The following is a 16,270-nucleotide window of genomic DNA, read 5'->3' on the forward strand; positions in this document are numbered from 1 at the left end:
TGAAAACTCTCACAGGCCTTACCCTTTTAAGGGACAGGTAGCATTTGCCAGTAAAGCTCTTGGGCCTTTCCAAGGAAGGTCAGTCCATAGCAATAGGAAAACAATGACTTTAAAACACAAAGGAGAAAATCATGCAGAGTTCAAAGCACAAATGGAGCTCTTTGATTGCTGTGTGGATGAATTGTTGCCCGAGAATATAGATGTTTCTTGTCCATAAGCAAAAGAACAGAAGAGGTTTTCTGTGCTCAAAAGTAAAGCGAAAAAGAAATGGAATGGAACAAAATTTTAGTCACACCTGAAAATACCAATTGCAATTGATTGTCTACAGGAACACCATCATCCTTTAAAGCTTTATGTATTTTCAGGCTTGTGTCTATTAGGCCATGAAAGTTCTGTGTATTGGTTTCAACAGTGTCTAGATGGACAAAGTCAATTAAAACAATCCTATGTAACAGAAGCAAGGTAGGTCAGCTTCTTCTGGGAGACCAAAGAGGATAATTTTGTAACATCACTTTGTTGATGGGGGGATTCCCATGTTCTACATATCACTGACTTTGCATAATGTTTTGGCTCAGTATTAAATTTTACTGCTGCTGAGACTTACAATCCCTCTCTCGGTTCCAGAAATCAGATTTATGTCTGCATAAGGTCCTTAAATATAAAGCTAATGTAAACAGTGTAGGACTTAATGGAAATCCTATAAATGTACCAATGGATTTCTTTCCTGAAGCAGTAACAAGGGTTAGTTGTGCAAAAGGTACAATTGATCCAGCATACCTCTATATTTTGTAATGTGTCTTTTACAGCAGTGTTTAAGCACCTTGTCATCAAGGGGATTCACACTGGTTAAGACAGAAGACTGGTTTCAATCCCTCTTTTAAAAAGACCAAAGCAAAGTTGTTTAGGATGATCTCCTAGGTGGTTTCTGCTGCATACATATCAGAAGATAGTCTGCATGATGGGATAAGGGTATATAGTACAAACCTGAATTGTTTCTCATGGGAGAAAACTCCACAGCCGGGATGCTTTATACTGTGTTCTTCTTTCATCTTCTGCATCTTGTGCACAATTGGGTACCTTTCCTCTGCAGAAGGGCTCAGAATATTTTCATCAGTAGTAGTTAAAATGTCACTCCATCTGATATTGCAAAAGGAGATTTTGGGAGATTTGCCTTAGCCTGTCAATGCTAAAATTATATTGAAAGGCTTCTATCAAGATTGAAGTTCTTAGTCTGGACTTCCAGTGTGGAGAGCCAGGGATCCGCGTGCGGAAGATCTCGGGCTGTACGGGTAGATAAGGAGGCCCCCCTCATCCTGCAGTCTGACCTTTGCTCTGTACCCACCCGGCCGGACGCGAGCAGAGGGAAATGACACAGACTGCCCAAGCCATAAATACCCCCTAAGACCCCTCAATAAACGCCATTTTGCTGTCCACCACATTGGTGTATGTAGCATTGGACCGAGCGACCCTGGGCCTTGGGTCACCGTGCCGGACCTCCCGAACCAGGTCGCCACGCCGTAACGGCAACATCTGGTGCCGAAACCCGGGAAGAAGTTGCAGCGCCCGGAGTTCGGGATTCCGCCTGGACAGGGGACCGGCGGCTGCACAGCAGGCCTAGTGCAGCGGGGGGGACGCCCCCGGACCAGCGTGGACCATGGAGGCCATAGCGAAGGTCGTAACTCAGATGCATGCTCAATGGGGGATTGATTGTAAGCTAAAAGATTTATGTCTTGCTATACCGAGACTTATTAAGCTGGGGGTGATAGAGAGCCCAGTGGGTATTCTCCATCCGGAGATATGGGATACTTGTACAAAGGTTTTAGCCGAGGAGACTATTTCCTCAGGCTCAGGGAAAGCTCTAAAGTCATGGGGCAGAGTCATGCAGGCTCTGCAGAAAGCTAGAGAAGAACAGGAGACCTGGAAAGCCGCGCAGGCTTGGTTATTAGCCACGCCGCAGTTGGGGGTGGGCGCGGCAACGCAAACCACGGAGGGATTCGATCAGATCGGCACCGCGGAACCGCGAGCGCCGGATTCCCCCGAGCAGACCGCCCTACCATCAGAGGGGGGGGAAAGCGCGCGGGCGTTTTGGCGGGGGTTAACGGAGGAAGCGCGGGAGGCAGCGAAATCGCCGGACCCCGACGGGGTGGATAAAAGCGCACCCCCTCCATATGCGTCTGAGAACGGCGCCGAACCGCGTGTTCAGGGCGGAAAGGGAAACACGGGGGGCGGAAATGCAGTCAGCCTGCTTAACAACGCATGCGCAGGCGAGCGGGGGGACGGGGCGGCCCCCGCGGAGGAGCGTAAGGCCAATCAGAGCGCTCAGTTCTCTTTAGGTCCTTATAGGACAAGGACCTCCCCCAGCAGGAGGCGGGGGGACCCCAGGGGGAGGGAACGGCCCGACCCTCGCAAGAAGGGGCGGGGTCGGAGCCCGAGAAAAAGGCAGAGCAGCCCGGAAACATCCGGGCAGTCAACTTCTGACTCGGACTCGGACTCGAGCTCCGACCTCGAGAGGGGATCGGAAAGTTCCGACTCAGATTCCGGCTTTAACAAAAGGAGACCAGCGGCATATAAGGTCACTAGCCACAGCGCTCCTGCATGGGTGAAGGGGATACCGGAGAAAGATCGAACTCTGCTTACAGACTGGCGTAAAATAAAAATAGCGTGTGCCGAATGGACTCCGTCGGCAAAACTGGTGTTCCCGGTTCGGGTGGGGGGAGCCGGCGGGAATCAAAGGACCTATTCCCCGGTAAACCCGAAAGACGTGCAGGCAATTACTAAAGCAATTGCAGATAGGGGAATTAATTCTGCCATGGTTTCCACACTCATTGACAGCGTTTTTGGCGGGGATGACATGTTACCTTTTGATATTAAGCAGACTTGCAGAATGATTTTTGATGGGGCAGGGATGATCGTTTTTAAGCAGGAATGGGAGGATAACTGTATTAAGCAGCTGGCCCTGGTAACAGGGGCAGACCATCCACTGCACGGCTCCAGCATACAGAGGCTAATGGGCACAGACCCTACAATGATCACCCCTCAGGCACAGGCTGAGGGTTTGCGGGCACATGAGGTTATGACAACAACCCGTGCTGCCCGAGAAGCCATCCGCGTTGCTTCCAAAGTAATAGCCAAACCGTCGCCTTGGTCCACAATAAAGCAGAGTGAGAGTGAAAGTTTCACTCAGTTTGTGGATCGTTTACAAGCTGCCTTGGACTCCTCAACATTACCCTCAGAGGCAAAGGGTCCTGTGCTGGCAGAGTGCCTACGCCAGCAATGCAACTCAGCCACCAAGGACATTTTAAGATCACTGCCGCAAGGGTCTAATCTAGCTGCCATGATCAGACACGTTGCAAAGGAAGAACACCTAGCTCCCATTCAAGCAGCAGTTCACACTGCAATAACGAGTGTCATGGCATGCTTTAAGTGTGGCCAAGCTGGGCACGTGGCAACAAACTGCCCCCAGTCAGGGCGCCCACCAGTAGCTGCTCTACCACGCCAGGGGAGACCCAGGGGACCATGCTGGGCATGTGGAAAGAAAGGGCATTTAGCTAGGGAATGCAGATCCAGGCATCAGGGAAACGGGAAAGGGAGGGGGCAGCCGGGCCGTATCCAGCCTCCTCCCACTTGGAACATGCAGCGGCCCAGCTACAGCAACCCCCAATGGGGCACAGGGCTCTCATGCCCACCACCTCCACCCCCTCAGGGAGCGACCAACTTTGTCGCCCAGCCAATGGCTCAATCGAACCCATCTGCACCTCAGGAATACCAAGAACAGCTCCCTGGGGCCGAGGCCCCTGGGTGGCTTTGGCCATGAAAGCATGGGAACGGGACCCATGGGTGGCCTTCGCCGCGAAGGTGGGGAAACACCCACTGATCGTGTGGGCAGTGTGTCGTCTCCACAACAGCTCCGACGACTCGGCCATCTGCCTTCCCTTTTGGGTGGACACAGGGTCAGATGTCACCGTCATCCCAGACATACATTGGCCTCGACCATGGAAGCTAGAAGTAGCCTCCATGGTGGGCGGAATTGGAGGGCTGTCCCGAGCCCACAAGAGCACCCAACCCGTGGCAATAACCCTCTGCACCGAGAAAGGACCAGGAAGAACTATTACCCTCACTGCATATGTGATGTCGGACTGCCCACCCTTGCTAGGGAGAGATGCCCTAGCCCTGCTGGATGTTAGGGTGACAAATTTATTCTAAGGGCCACTGTCACGTACCCGCCATTGCCCATCAAACTGACTTGGAAATCAGCCGACCCAGTGTGGGTCGAACAGTGGCCCTTGTCAACGCCTCGAATGACTGCCCTCATTGAGTTAGTTAGCCGTGAATTACACAAGAATCATATAGAACCCTCCACGAGTCCATGGAACACTCCGATCTTCGTAATACCTAAGCGATCTGGTGAAGGCTTTCGTCTTCTGCACGACTTGCGAGAAGTGAACAAGAGAATCCAGCCTATGGGCCCTGTGCAAACTTCGCTGCCCATGAACTCTGTGATACCAAAAGGACAACCCTGTGCAGTGCTCGACATCAAAGACTGCTTCTTTTCTATTCCCCTGCACGAAGACGACAAGGAGCGTTTTGCCTTCTCCATCGTCTTCCCAAACAGCCAGCGGCCTAACCTACGCTTCCAATGGAGGATGCTTCCACAAGGAATGCTCAACTCCCCAACTATCTGCCAGATCGCCGTGGGCCGAGCGCTAGCACCAGTCCGGCAGAGCAATCCGACTGTAACCATCGTGCAGTACATGGACGACATCCTGATCGCCGCACCATCCACGAGACAAGTGGACCAGCTGGTGTCTACCATCTCCGAGACCTTAAGGACAAATGGCTTTGAGGTAGCGAGCGCAAAGATAAAAAGGGGACCGTGCGTGACCTTCCTAGGAGTGGGAATCACAAGCTCCTACATAACTCCTCCCCAGATGAAAATCCGCCGAGACATCAAGACGCTCCACGACATGCAACAGCTGGTAGGGTCCTTACAGTGGCTCCGCAACATCGTCCTGATTCCTCCCGAGGTCATGGACCCTCTGAATGACCTCTTGAAAGGGAAGAACCCATGGGAGCAAAAAACCCTGACACCGGAAGCGGTAAGCTCGCTCAACTTCATCGAACGTCAGATGTCAGAGAGCATGCTTGCCAGATGGGACTCAAGTGCTCCAGTCGATCTGTATGTCCACTTTACAAAAAAGGGGGGAGTGGGAGCCTTAGCCCAAGGACCCCCCGACAAGGCCCAACCAATACTATGGGTGGTTTTGGGGAAACCGTCGCGTGCCTTTTCCCCGGGAGTCGAGTGCCTCTGCAGCCTCATCATGAAAGGCAGGAAACTCGCCCTAAGACATCTGGGCATCGAACCTTCCAGGATAAGCTTGCCTCTCCGCAAACAGCTCTCTGCGCAGTCAACAACAATATCGGAATATCTAGCCATAGCCCTCACAGGCTTTGGAGGAGAGATTCGCTACGCGGAGAAACCCCCTTGGACTCGGCTGCTCACGGTCATCGATATCGACCTCCCACCAAAAGTACTTGACCGACCGCGGGCGGGACCAACCATCTTCACGGACGCATCATCGCAGACCTCCACTGCGGCGGCAGTATGGCAGTCAGGAGAACAGTGGCAATGTGTCAAGGCAACCGACCCCACGCTTTCGGTCCAACAGCTTGAAGCAGCAGCTGTAGTGCTAGCGTGCGGACTGTTCCCAGAAGAACACCTTAACATTGTGACTGATTCCATATTTGTGGCCAAGCTCTGCCTAGCCATGTCCGGACCAGGTGTGTCAGTGTCCACAGTGGCAACAATGCTGGAGGAAGCACTCTACTCACGGAAAGGCACCATATCAGTCATCCACGTCAACAGCCACGACCCGATCAAAGGATTCTACCAAATAGGCAACGACAAGGCTGACGCTGCCGCAAAGGGCGTATGGACACTGAAGGAAGCTCGTCAGTTGCACGAATCCCTTCACATCGGAGCTAAAGCGCTTGCGAAAAGGTGCGGGATTTCTACTGTGGACGCAAAGCACGTCGTCGCTACGTGCCCCCACTGCCAGAAGTCGCCACTGTGGTCGAGTGGCGTCAACCCCAGAGGCCTCAAAGCCTCAGAAATATGGCAAACAGACTTTACACAATGTCAGCTGTTGAAACCCCGAATGTGGCTCGCAGTTACCGTAGATACGTACAGCGGCATGATTGTGGCCACACAGCATCTCAAGACCGATTCCAAAGCAACCATCCAACATTGGCTAACAGCCATGGCATGGCTTGGAGTTCCAAAACAGATCAAAACAGATAACGGCCCAAACTTCATCTCAAAGGTAGTCCAAGCATTTGCCTCAAAATGGAACATCGCCTTGGTGCATGGCATCCCATACAACAGCACCGGGCAAGCCATCGTCGAAAGAGCAAACCAGACTCTGAAAACTAAGCTGGAAGTGCTAGCAAAGGCAGAAGGCTTCACCAATGCCATTCCCCCGGGTGACCAGGCGCGCATGCTGGCAACTGCGCTGCTAGCGTTAAATCAATTCCCTAGGGGGGACGAAACAAACAGTCCAGCTCAGAGACACTGGGCCACTCGGGCACTAGAGGAAGGCCCACGGGTGGTGGTCAAAAATGAACTAGGGGAGTGGGAACAGGGTTGGAGATTAGTGCTCACGGGGCGGGGATATGCGGCCGTTAAAAAAGACGGGGATGTTAAATGGTGTCCACTCAAATCTATCAAACCAGACCTTCATAGGGAAACTCATGAGAATTGTGAGACTTTGTTCGCAGGACTGGATCATTGGACGTCCCCGAAACTCATATGCCCCACTACTGGGAAAGAGAGAGAGGCCAACAAGCAACCCGACATCACCTGAGAAGCTCGCGCCATCAAAATTAAAGCAGCACCGGTATCTCTGTGTAATCTTGTTTCTAGAGTTAGTAGGCGGAGGACAAGCAGACACAAAACATTACCCTCACCAGCCATTCAGGTGGGTTCTACGCCATCTCTCAGGTGAGGGGGTCATCAAAGAAATTGTTACAGCTGACATCCCATCTTTCGAGTTCAGGTTAAAAGACATTTTTCCCATGCATACAGGGCACCCCAGGTTTCAGGAGACAACAGTATTTGGGATGTACTGGTGCCCTGCTTCCAACCCAGGAAAAAGTTATTGTAATTACCCAGGGCATGGATATTGTGGATATTGGGGGTGTGAAACTATTGTGATAAGCAATAGATGGACGCCTCAACAGCCAGATAAGTTCCTGCAAATTAAGTACACTCCACACGGCTGTATCGAACCAAAATATGACGGAGATGGGTATGCGCTTATGCCCGGAGGCTTGAAACAGCACACTTGCACAGGTTATATAATGACAATCCTGCAGCCGACCCATGAAGCCTGGGCCACAGGTAAAGTGTGGACAGCGTATGCTCATCTCCCTAGCCGCAGCATCTGGGCGAACATACAAATTATCAGACTCCCAGCCTCAATATCCCAATCAGTCGGACCCAATCCGGTTCTAGTAGTAAGTAGACCCAGGGAAGAGATCGCAGCTAACGGTAGTTCTAGCCGCGAAACACAGAGGTCGAAACTAGCCTCCCCATCCGATCTCTTAACCAAACCAACCCTCTCCAGTCCATTCTTAAGCGTGTTAAATGCTACCTTCTTATCGTTAAACCAATCCAACCCGAACTTCACAGAATCATGCTGGTTATGCTATGATGCACAACCCCCTTTTTACGAAGGTGTTGCCTTCGATCTCCCATTCATCTTCTCTAAGTCAAACAATCCACGCCAATGCAGATGGGACACCCCCCGGAGAGGTATCACCCTAAGTCAGGTTACGGGCCAGGGCAAATGCTTTGGCAATGCAACCTTGGCAAAGCAGATGGGCAACGTCTGCAAGGAATTTGTCAAACTTAAGGGAGGGAAGTTCCAGTGGGTGATCCCAGCTGCATCGGGAATGTGGGTCTGTCACAAATCCGGGGTAAGCCCCTGTGTACTCCTTGACAAATTCGACCATTCTACTGACTTTTGTGTCCAAGTTCTAATTGTCCCCAGAGTCCTGTATCGCCAGGAAGAAGAGGTGTACCGCTTGTTCGAGGAACCCAACCGGCTCTACAAACGAGAGGTGATAACAGGTGTCACCATCGCAATGCTCCTCGGTCTAGGAGCTACCGGCGCTGCCACAGGCATCTCGGCCCTTGCAACACAACATCAGGGACTGGCACAACTGCAGATGACAGTCGACGAAGACTTGCAAAGGATCGAGAAATCCATCTCCTCCCTGGAAAAATCCCTTTCCTCACTCTCAGAGGTTGTCCTCCAAAACAGGAGAGGACTGGACCTCTTATTCATGCAGCAAGGGGGCCTGTGTGCTGCCTTGAGAGAGGAATGCTGCTTTTATGCAGACCACACCGGAGTCGTCAGAGACTCCATGGCCGAATTGAGAAATCGGCTAAACCTAAGGAAAGCAGATAGAGAAGCCCAACAGGGCTGGTTCGAGTCGTGGTTCAACCGGTCTCCATGGCTCACCACCCTGATTTCTACCCTAATAGGCCCAGTCACTATAATCTTACTAACCCTAATCTTCGGGCCTTGCATATTAAACAAACTGGTGCTATTTGTTAAAAGGCGCCTGGAAACAGCTAACATTTTGTTTCTCGAGCGCCGACAATTACTTTAAGACGTGCCACCTACTAACACACTTACGATTTTACACTAACTCTACTAACGCATGAAATATTGTAACCTTTACATTTTATAATTTTATAAGACTTTTACTAATCATGAAGGGGGGGGGAAATGTGGAGAGCCAGGGATCCGCGTGCGGAAGATCTCGGGCTGTACGGGTAGATAAGGAGGCCCCCCTCATCCTGCAGTCTGACCTTTGCTCTGTACCCACCCGGCCGGACGCGAGCAGAGGGAAATGACACAGACTGCCCAAGCCATAAATACCCCCTAAGACCCCTCAATAAACGCCATTTTGCTGTCCACCACATTGGTGTATGTAGCATTGGACCGAGCGACCCTGGGCCTTGGGTCACCGTGCCGGACCTCCCGAACCAGGTCGCCACGCCGTAACGGCAACATTCCAGTTGTGATCTAATAGGATAAATCAAAGGATTCTCATGGGTCATAGTGATAGGAAAAGGTCCTGCATCTGAATAAACAATTTGTATAAACTTTAAAAATTCCAGACACAAATCAGGCAGAAATCCAGAGCCAGGATACTGAAGTGTTCTCTGTTGGAGACATTAGCAAAACTTGCACTGGATCCTCCTCAGATTGAAAACCCAACCAATTAACACCTCTTGCCTTTGCCAGCTTCATTTCTGAGTCATCGTTGGAAAATTATTAGAGAAACCTTGAGGATTCATTAAAATGTAAATATAGAGCTCTTTATGTTCTTTATTGCTTCTTCATCAGCAAAATGGTGTTTGCCTGGGCTATTCCAACACAGCCAGGCAGTGCTGAGCAGTTCAGAAGTGTCAAGATTTAGGAGGGTGTACTGCTTCTGAATATGCTGTTTAGGCCCTGCTTTCTAGATTTTACACTGCCCCTTTCAAATTAACATCAGTCAAGGTGATTAATGTCTTGTCGCTCTACAAGTAGTTTCCACAAAATATAAATCATGACCACATTTTCATATTATCTTGTCTTTGTGACTAACCAAAAGGAATTCTAGTAAACTTACAAGACCAGCACATATTTATTTTCCTTCTTAGCCAGGAAAATGGTTTATTTTGACTTTTCTGAGTAACATACCTGCACACTTTGCATAAAAATTCACTGAGATTAGATGAATGTCTCAATTCTAAATATTACCAACCTGTATTTCTGAAAAATTAGAATATTCCTTCAGGGTTGGAAGAATCCTGGCTGGGCAAATACTAAGATTACACACTGATAGGCAGCCTTTCTTTGGAATTAAATTTTAGTACATCTTCAGTGTTTGATACTGTTGATAACAACTTCAGTCCTGTAATAGTAATCAGATTTTCTAGTGGTATATCACTATTAATTTCTGTTATTAAAGTATTTCTATTCAACCTGTGGTTAATATTCCAGTTTAAATCATAACTTCTGCAGCCACAATATCCTTAGGGGTTACTAAAAATTTTGGTGAAAACTTATAGTATTTGTTGAACCTTTCTGTTGGGCTTTGTTGTATTTTAAACAGGTATGCCAATGGTGCCTTTACTTGGGTCTTTTTCCTTGCCAGCTTTTTTTGGGGGGTGTATCACACACCATTGACCTGAACTTTTCTGATTAAATTTTCTTATAATTGGTTTGCACAGCTTGTCTTTTAGTTGCCCTCTAAACCCAGTAGATTTTATATAAAATTCAAGCTGGAGAACAATGCTTGTATCTTCCTGCTAGTCACTGAAAAGAGAGGCTTTGAATTAGTCCTTGTTCTTAAATATGCTGGTTTCAAAATGACCATAAATGGATGATTATGCAAAAATATTAGTGTCTCATGAACAGGTAGAAACTCCACAATGTCACAGACAGGATCTTGTCCCAACAGCAAGAATCATGTATAAAGCAGAGGGGTTGCCAAAATGCAAATAATTCTTAAATTATGAGCTGCAACAACATGGCAGATAATAAAACTGTGTAATTATATTTTAAATTATTTAAATAAGCAATAAAATTAGAAAGTGAGCTTTCATTCTTAAGTTGTAAAACTTTAATATATTATCTTAGCTATTATCAACTAAGTGATTTATTTCCCTGTCCATTTATATTTGCCTGAATAATTATTCTAATCCCCTTTCATTATTCAGATGGTGTATTATAAACTGAATCCATTACAACTTTGTCTTTTGTGACAAAGTATGTAAGTGTGAAGTATTTTACATATTTATGTGAAGTATTTTATACATAAAACTTTGCTGAATAATTTTCAGAAAAGGTTCTTCTTAAACAGAAATTTATACAACAGGTTCTCCTATCTAAAAATATTTTTTAAAAAGTGGATTGTATAACTCAAAACCAATCTAAAATGAGAGTTTTGTTCAAAGAGCACCTACTGGATGTCTTGGTGGTTTTGCCTCAAACCTTTTGTAGGGTTAAAAGAAAACCTGCCCCTCAGGTTTTCCAATAATGAGGATCTTTTTCATGTTTCAGGCTCTTTCAAGTATTTCACAATGTATAGGCTCTTAATACATGTTCTTTGTATTTGGCAAAATGTAGGAAGCCCCTCCCTTGCCCCAGCTCATGCTGAACATACACATTCCAAAGTCTAGATTCTTTTTTTCCCCCCTTGGTGACTTTGATCTTCACAGCAACCATTGAACAAGGCAGTTAGACTAGATGATATTCAAAAGTCCCTTCCAACCCAAGCTATTCTATGATTCAATGAAATTAAATAAACTTAGGCTACCCACTGATTGCTTCAAGTAATCATCACAGAAATCCTTTGGGCTTCAATTTGCAACTCCTTACAACGTTCTAAATCCACATCATTAAAAGAATATTATTTCTTTATTTCATTCCTAACAAATTGTATAAAATTATAATCTAATTTCACTGCTGAAGAATAAGTTTGCAGCAGTAATTCACTCTTCAGAATTTCCACACCTCCAGGCCAAGTGGCTGTAAATCACAGTGTGTAGGGACTAGGCTGGCTGAGGCAGCTTCTGAGAGGGGCATTCTCCAAATGATACTATTTCAATTAATTAACACTGGAAACTGCATCCACAGCACTTGCTTTTAATAGCCCTAATTGGATATGTCTCACATGTATGTCTCACATATTAACAACTCAGTGAAATTCAATAATTTGTGGACATTTCATACTTCAAACTACATAAACTGGTAATGTTACAAATCCTTAGCTTTCCAAGCATTCTCCCACAAAAATGTGTCAAAATAAATATTGCTTTGGCTTCTCGGGTTTAGCAGGTGTGCTCAAGTCAGATTATAGCAACTGCAATTAATTATCTCACTCTCCCTGGACCAATACCCTGTGCTTGCAGTCATTGGTTTCCTCACTGCTGTTTGAATAGTATGATTAATTTGATCTATCCTTCTGAAAAATAAGGTTAATAGAAAACAAGTAATTTATGCTGGTCTTCCAGGCATCTGGCCCCTATAGTTGGGATCAGGAATCGTTATTGTTATTGTTATTACGTCTAAAGAAAAGTTCCTCAAATACCCCTGAAAATTCTCCCAAAGTTTTGTTCCAACAATGCTTCAGCTATGGCCAGAAGCTGCTTTTAAAGGACAGGCTTGCCTTGTCTATTTACAAACCATACAGAACTCCCTGTGTGGATGCATATAATTATATATATATCTCTTCTAACAGCACTTCATTTTCAAGTAGAAAAATTGTAAGTATATTATCAACTTAGTAATCCCTCGTTAGCATCCTAATGAACTGAAAATTGTCTAATGACATTGTATTTATTAAGGACAAAAAGGCTGCTACCTCAATCCCTTGTTAAATGTAAGTGTCCTAAACAGAATGTCCTTCACAAATCTTCTGGGTCTTGCTTTCTGAAATGTAAAGATATTTTTTGATTGTACATAATGAATAACTTCTTTATGTGCAAATGGAGAAAAACCTTGAACCACAACCTACCTCTTCTTTCATGCAATTTTACGAATTAAGAGAAAGTTTGAAAATCCGAGTAGTAAATTTTTCTAGGCTTTGTGAAAGCATATACAGCACATGTATCTGTGAAATCCACAAAGTGGTTGTATTTAGTCAATGTTAGTAATTCCTCAGAAGTGAGGCTGTGGGAAAGCACATGAAACCTGCTCCTCTAGGGTCTCCCACTCCTTGGCTGGCCAGCTGATCAATGGTGACCAGAAATCAGACTTGGAAAAAGAAAAGAAGGGGCAGCTGCCACAGTGCAGGACATAAAAAACACCTTCCACAAATAACTCAGCAATTGTCTTGAATCAGCTGTAGTGGGAAGTGTTACTTGGTAAAAGAAAAGGCTTTGATTTTCTAGTGGGTTATTTTTCTACTCCACTATATGAGAGATGTGTTCTTGACAGCCCAGGAGCACAGCTTTCCTCTTTGGGGACTGAGCGATGACTTGCTCTCACATGAGCCTGCAAGAGGTATTGCAGGGGGCCAGCTTTGGGATACTGGGCACTCTTGGGCACTGTGAGGGATCTGAATAATCCAAGCAGATACCTGGGGCAAAGGATGGGTTGTTTACAGCAAGTAGAGGAAGAAGTGCGGTGGCTTTTGACAGATAACTGTTCCAAAGTCTGGGTGTGGGTCAGATAGGCAGAAAGGGCAAGCTTCTCACTTTACAAAGTTGTTTTCTGGTGGAAGTTGTATTTTCTTGACCACGGCACATGCTGAGCATCCCACCTGCTGGAAGAACTCAGCACCTTAGTGCATCCACTACACAGACATCACCTGACACCTGCAGATCCTGCTGGCTTTAGGCCACCAGCACACCTCTGGAATGTGGGTGTTTCTGTAGCAGGACCTTTTACAGAAAAAAGTAGCCAGTGATTTCTTGTCTTCTTTCTTAGGGGAGAAGACTGTTCCTAGTTAGAACGTGTTATTGTAACAGCTCTGGTGTGTCTTGCAGATTTTGGTTCTTAGAGCAACTACATCTGTTCAACTGGCAACATGTAACTGCTCTACCATTTTTCATCCTCCCTGAAGTTATTGGTCTGTGATAACTTCTTGCTGTGAGTACATAATCATTTTTAATGAAGTCTATTTTTGTTTCTATTCATTTCTATCTGACATTTCTGTTGTTGTGTGTATTCTTATTTCTCAAGCAAAGAAACAGAAAACATCATAGAATCTTGCAAGGAAAAATAAGTTGTCTGAGTAAAGTCCACAACAAATGTAAATGACAGGTGTGTGCTGGGGGAGGACGTGGACATGTTAGGAATGACATAAATTATCTATTTCTTCTATTTTGACCCAGGATCTCCTGTGAGGTTTCAGTTATATCAAAGCACAAGTGCTTGAGGATTTGAGCCACAGTATTCAGCTTTCTCTCATTCATTGTAATAAGAATCCTGATTCTTTCCCACACTGATTTTAATTCACTCCACCTGCCTTGTGCCTGAATTATACACCTGAACATCTGGCTTTCCAAGGCTTGGAGTTCCTAAAGATGAGTGGAGGAAGTTTGGTAAAGCTTACTGTTCCAAATGTCTTTGCACCATATGAAGATAGACTGTATTTGTATTATCCCACCTTCTAGTGATGTAATACAAGGAATGGAGTCAGCTGCAGGTGGAAATTCACTGTGTAAAGTCAGAGAGGCAAGAAGAAGCTACCTTTTTTTTTTTTTTTTTCTCCTAATGAGGGCCTGGGAAGTCAAAGATACTGAAAAGAGAAGAGGCAAAGCCAGAATATGGGGTCACAAACACATGTCCTGGAGCAGAGCTTGTGCTGGAGTCCTGAGCCTTCCTGAGGACTCTCATCTTGAGCAGGAGGAGCATGAGTGTCTGGGAGTGACTCTTCCTCAGAGGTAGAGAGTGATACCAAAAGCCGGAATAGATATTTGTTCCATGTGGTGTGATGCTTTGCATGGCAGAGCTCCAGCTGCAAGTCAGGCCTCAGGGCACAGTGGCATTTTTCAGATAAAAGCTAAGAATAATTTTTCCATGTCCTGTTCAATGTAGAGATTTCCATGGAAAACTTCCCTGTGGTGTGAGGAAGAAACAGAACAATGCACTGTGGTAGCCCAGGAGGACTCTCTCAAAGAGTGTAAGGGACACATTGGCATTTGTGTCCAGCCACATTTGCCAATGCAGAGCCAGTGGACCACATCCACACACACATTCACTAGAGTGCACCCTGTATTTGGATTCGTGTCCAAGGAAACAGTGTTTGACCTCTAACTGCTCCAAAGGGATTTCTTCATATTCTTCCATGCCTCTTAATCGTGCCTTTTGTATTTAGTATGGCCGTGCACTAAAGAAAAAAGCTTTTTCAGTCACATAAATCTCCTCCCTCCCAGTCCTCTCCCTCCTCCTGGAGTATGCTGGGCCACATATTTGGGTGAACTCTGTGGAAGGGTTTTCTGTGTTTGCTTTCTGACATTCTCTGAATATAAATCCATGGATTTGTAAAATGTGCTTTTTGAATATGCACACATGCTCCTGACACCATTGTTTTGGCCAGCAGCCCTTTTCCCATGACAACATTAGGGAGCTCTCCCTCTGTGCATCTCCACTTGAACTTTGTTCACTACCCTACGTGTCAAAAGCAGGAATATTCACTTCTGGGATGAAAGGAATGAGCTAAGACACAAGCCAGGGTAAGTACGATGATCTGCATGAGGACACACTCTTGTGTAATTTAGGGAGAGGACAAATACTTCATTGACCTTTACTCTGATATCTGCTTATTTATCTGGATTAGATAAACAGCCAATGGCTATACCTCAGCCTTGGCAAACAGCAAGTTCTGTCAGCACCACAGATACCATTTGTTCCTTTATTTTATGGGAAGGAAGAAAGGAAGGAAGGAAGGAAGATTACCTTTTTATTATTGCTTTCAGGGAGGCCTCACAGCAAAGCCTGCTTTCCTCTGCCCTGGATGTTTGGAGCTCTCATACTCAGATTTTACCCTATGGCAACATTCTGCCCTGGACAAGTTCTTGAGCATGTTGCACATTTAATGAGACTGACAGCAATCAGCTCTAGGCTTAAAGACAGAAATAGGAGATCCTTATCTGAACTCCTATGAACCGGGTGGGGGAAAAGCATTTTGGTCTGGGTTGTAGATGAAGCCTCCAACAAGTTCCAGCTTGGTTTCTATAAGGCTAACTTAGTCCTAGCATAAAAAGAGAAAGACATTCTTCAGCAACAGCTTTGGGAAGTTTACCTCTGTCATTATCTCAAATGCTGCTATACCTAGGCCTTTATTCTATTAGTTGCAGAGAGTACACAGCAAACCTGTCCTATGCAACCAATTTCTCCTATCATCAGTACCAGCCTGGCATGAGAAGGGTGTCTTATTTGAATTTCTTGGCTCAGTTAATGTAGTTTATTTCACATTTGGAAGATCTGGATGCTAAAACTTAGCATGGGAGAAATTTAATTTCAAGCTTGAACACAAAATGTGTATCTGGTTCAAATTTGCAGTTTGCTTTAACTTGTGCTCAGCACCACTGACTAGACTACTGAAAGGACCCTTTCTCTCAGTACTCCCCTTCCTTCTCCTTAGGATGAATGTGAGACAGGATCCTACAAGCAAATGTCTCACAAATGTTGAGGTAAGTTGGACCTGGCCCCAAAGTTTTTAGTCTTTTTGTCAAAGAATAAAAAACTTCCCTTCGACCTAC

Source organism: Molothrus ater, chromosome 3 (assembly GCF_012460135.2).
Source record: "Molothrus ater isolate BHLD 08-10-18 breed brown headed cowbird chromosome 3, BPBGC_Mater_1.1, whole genome shotgun sequence".
Taxonomy (NCBI): Eukaryota; Metazoa; Chordata; class Aves; order Passeriformes; family Icteridae; genus Molothrus; species Molothrus ater.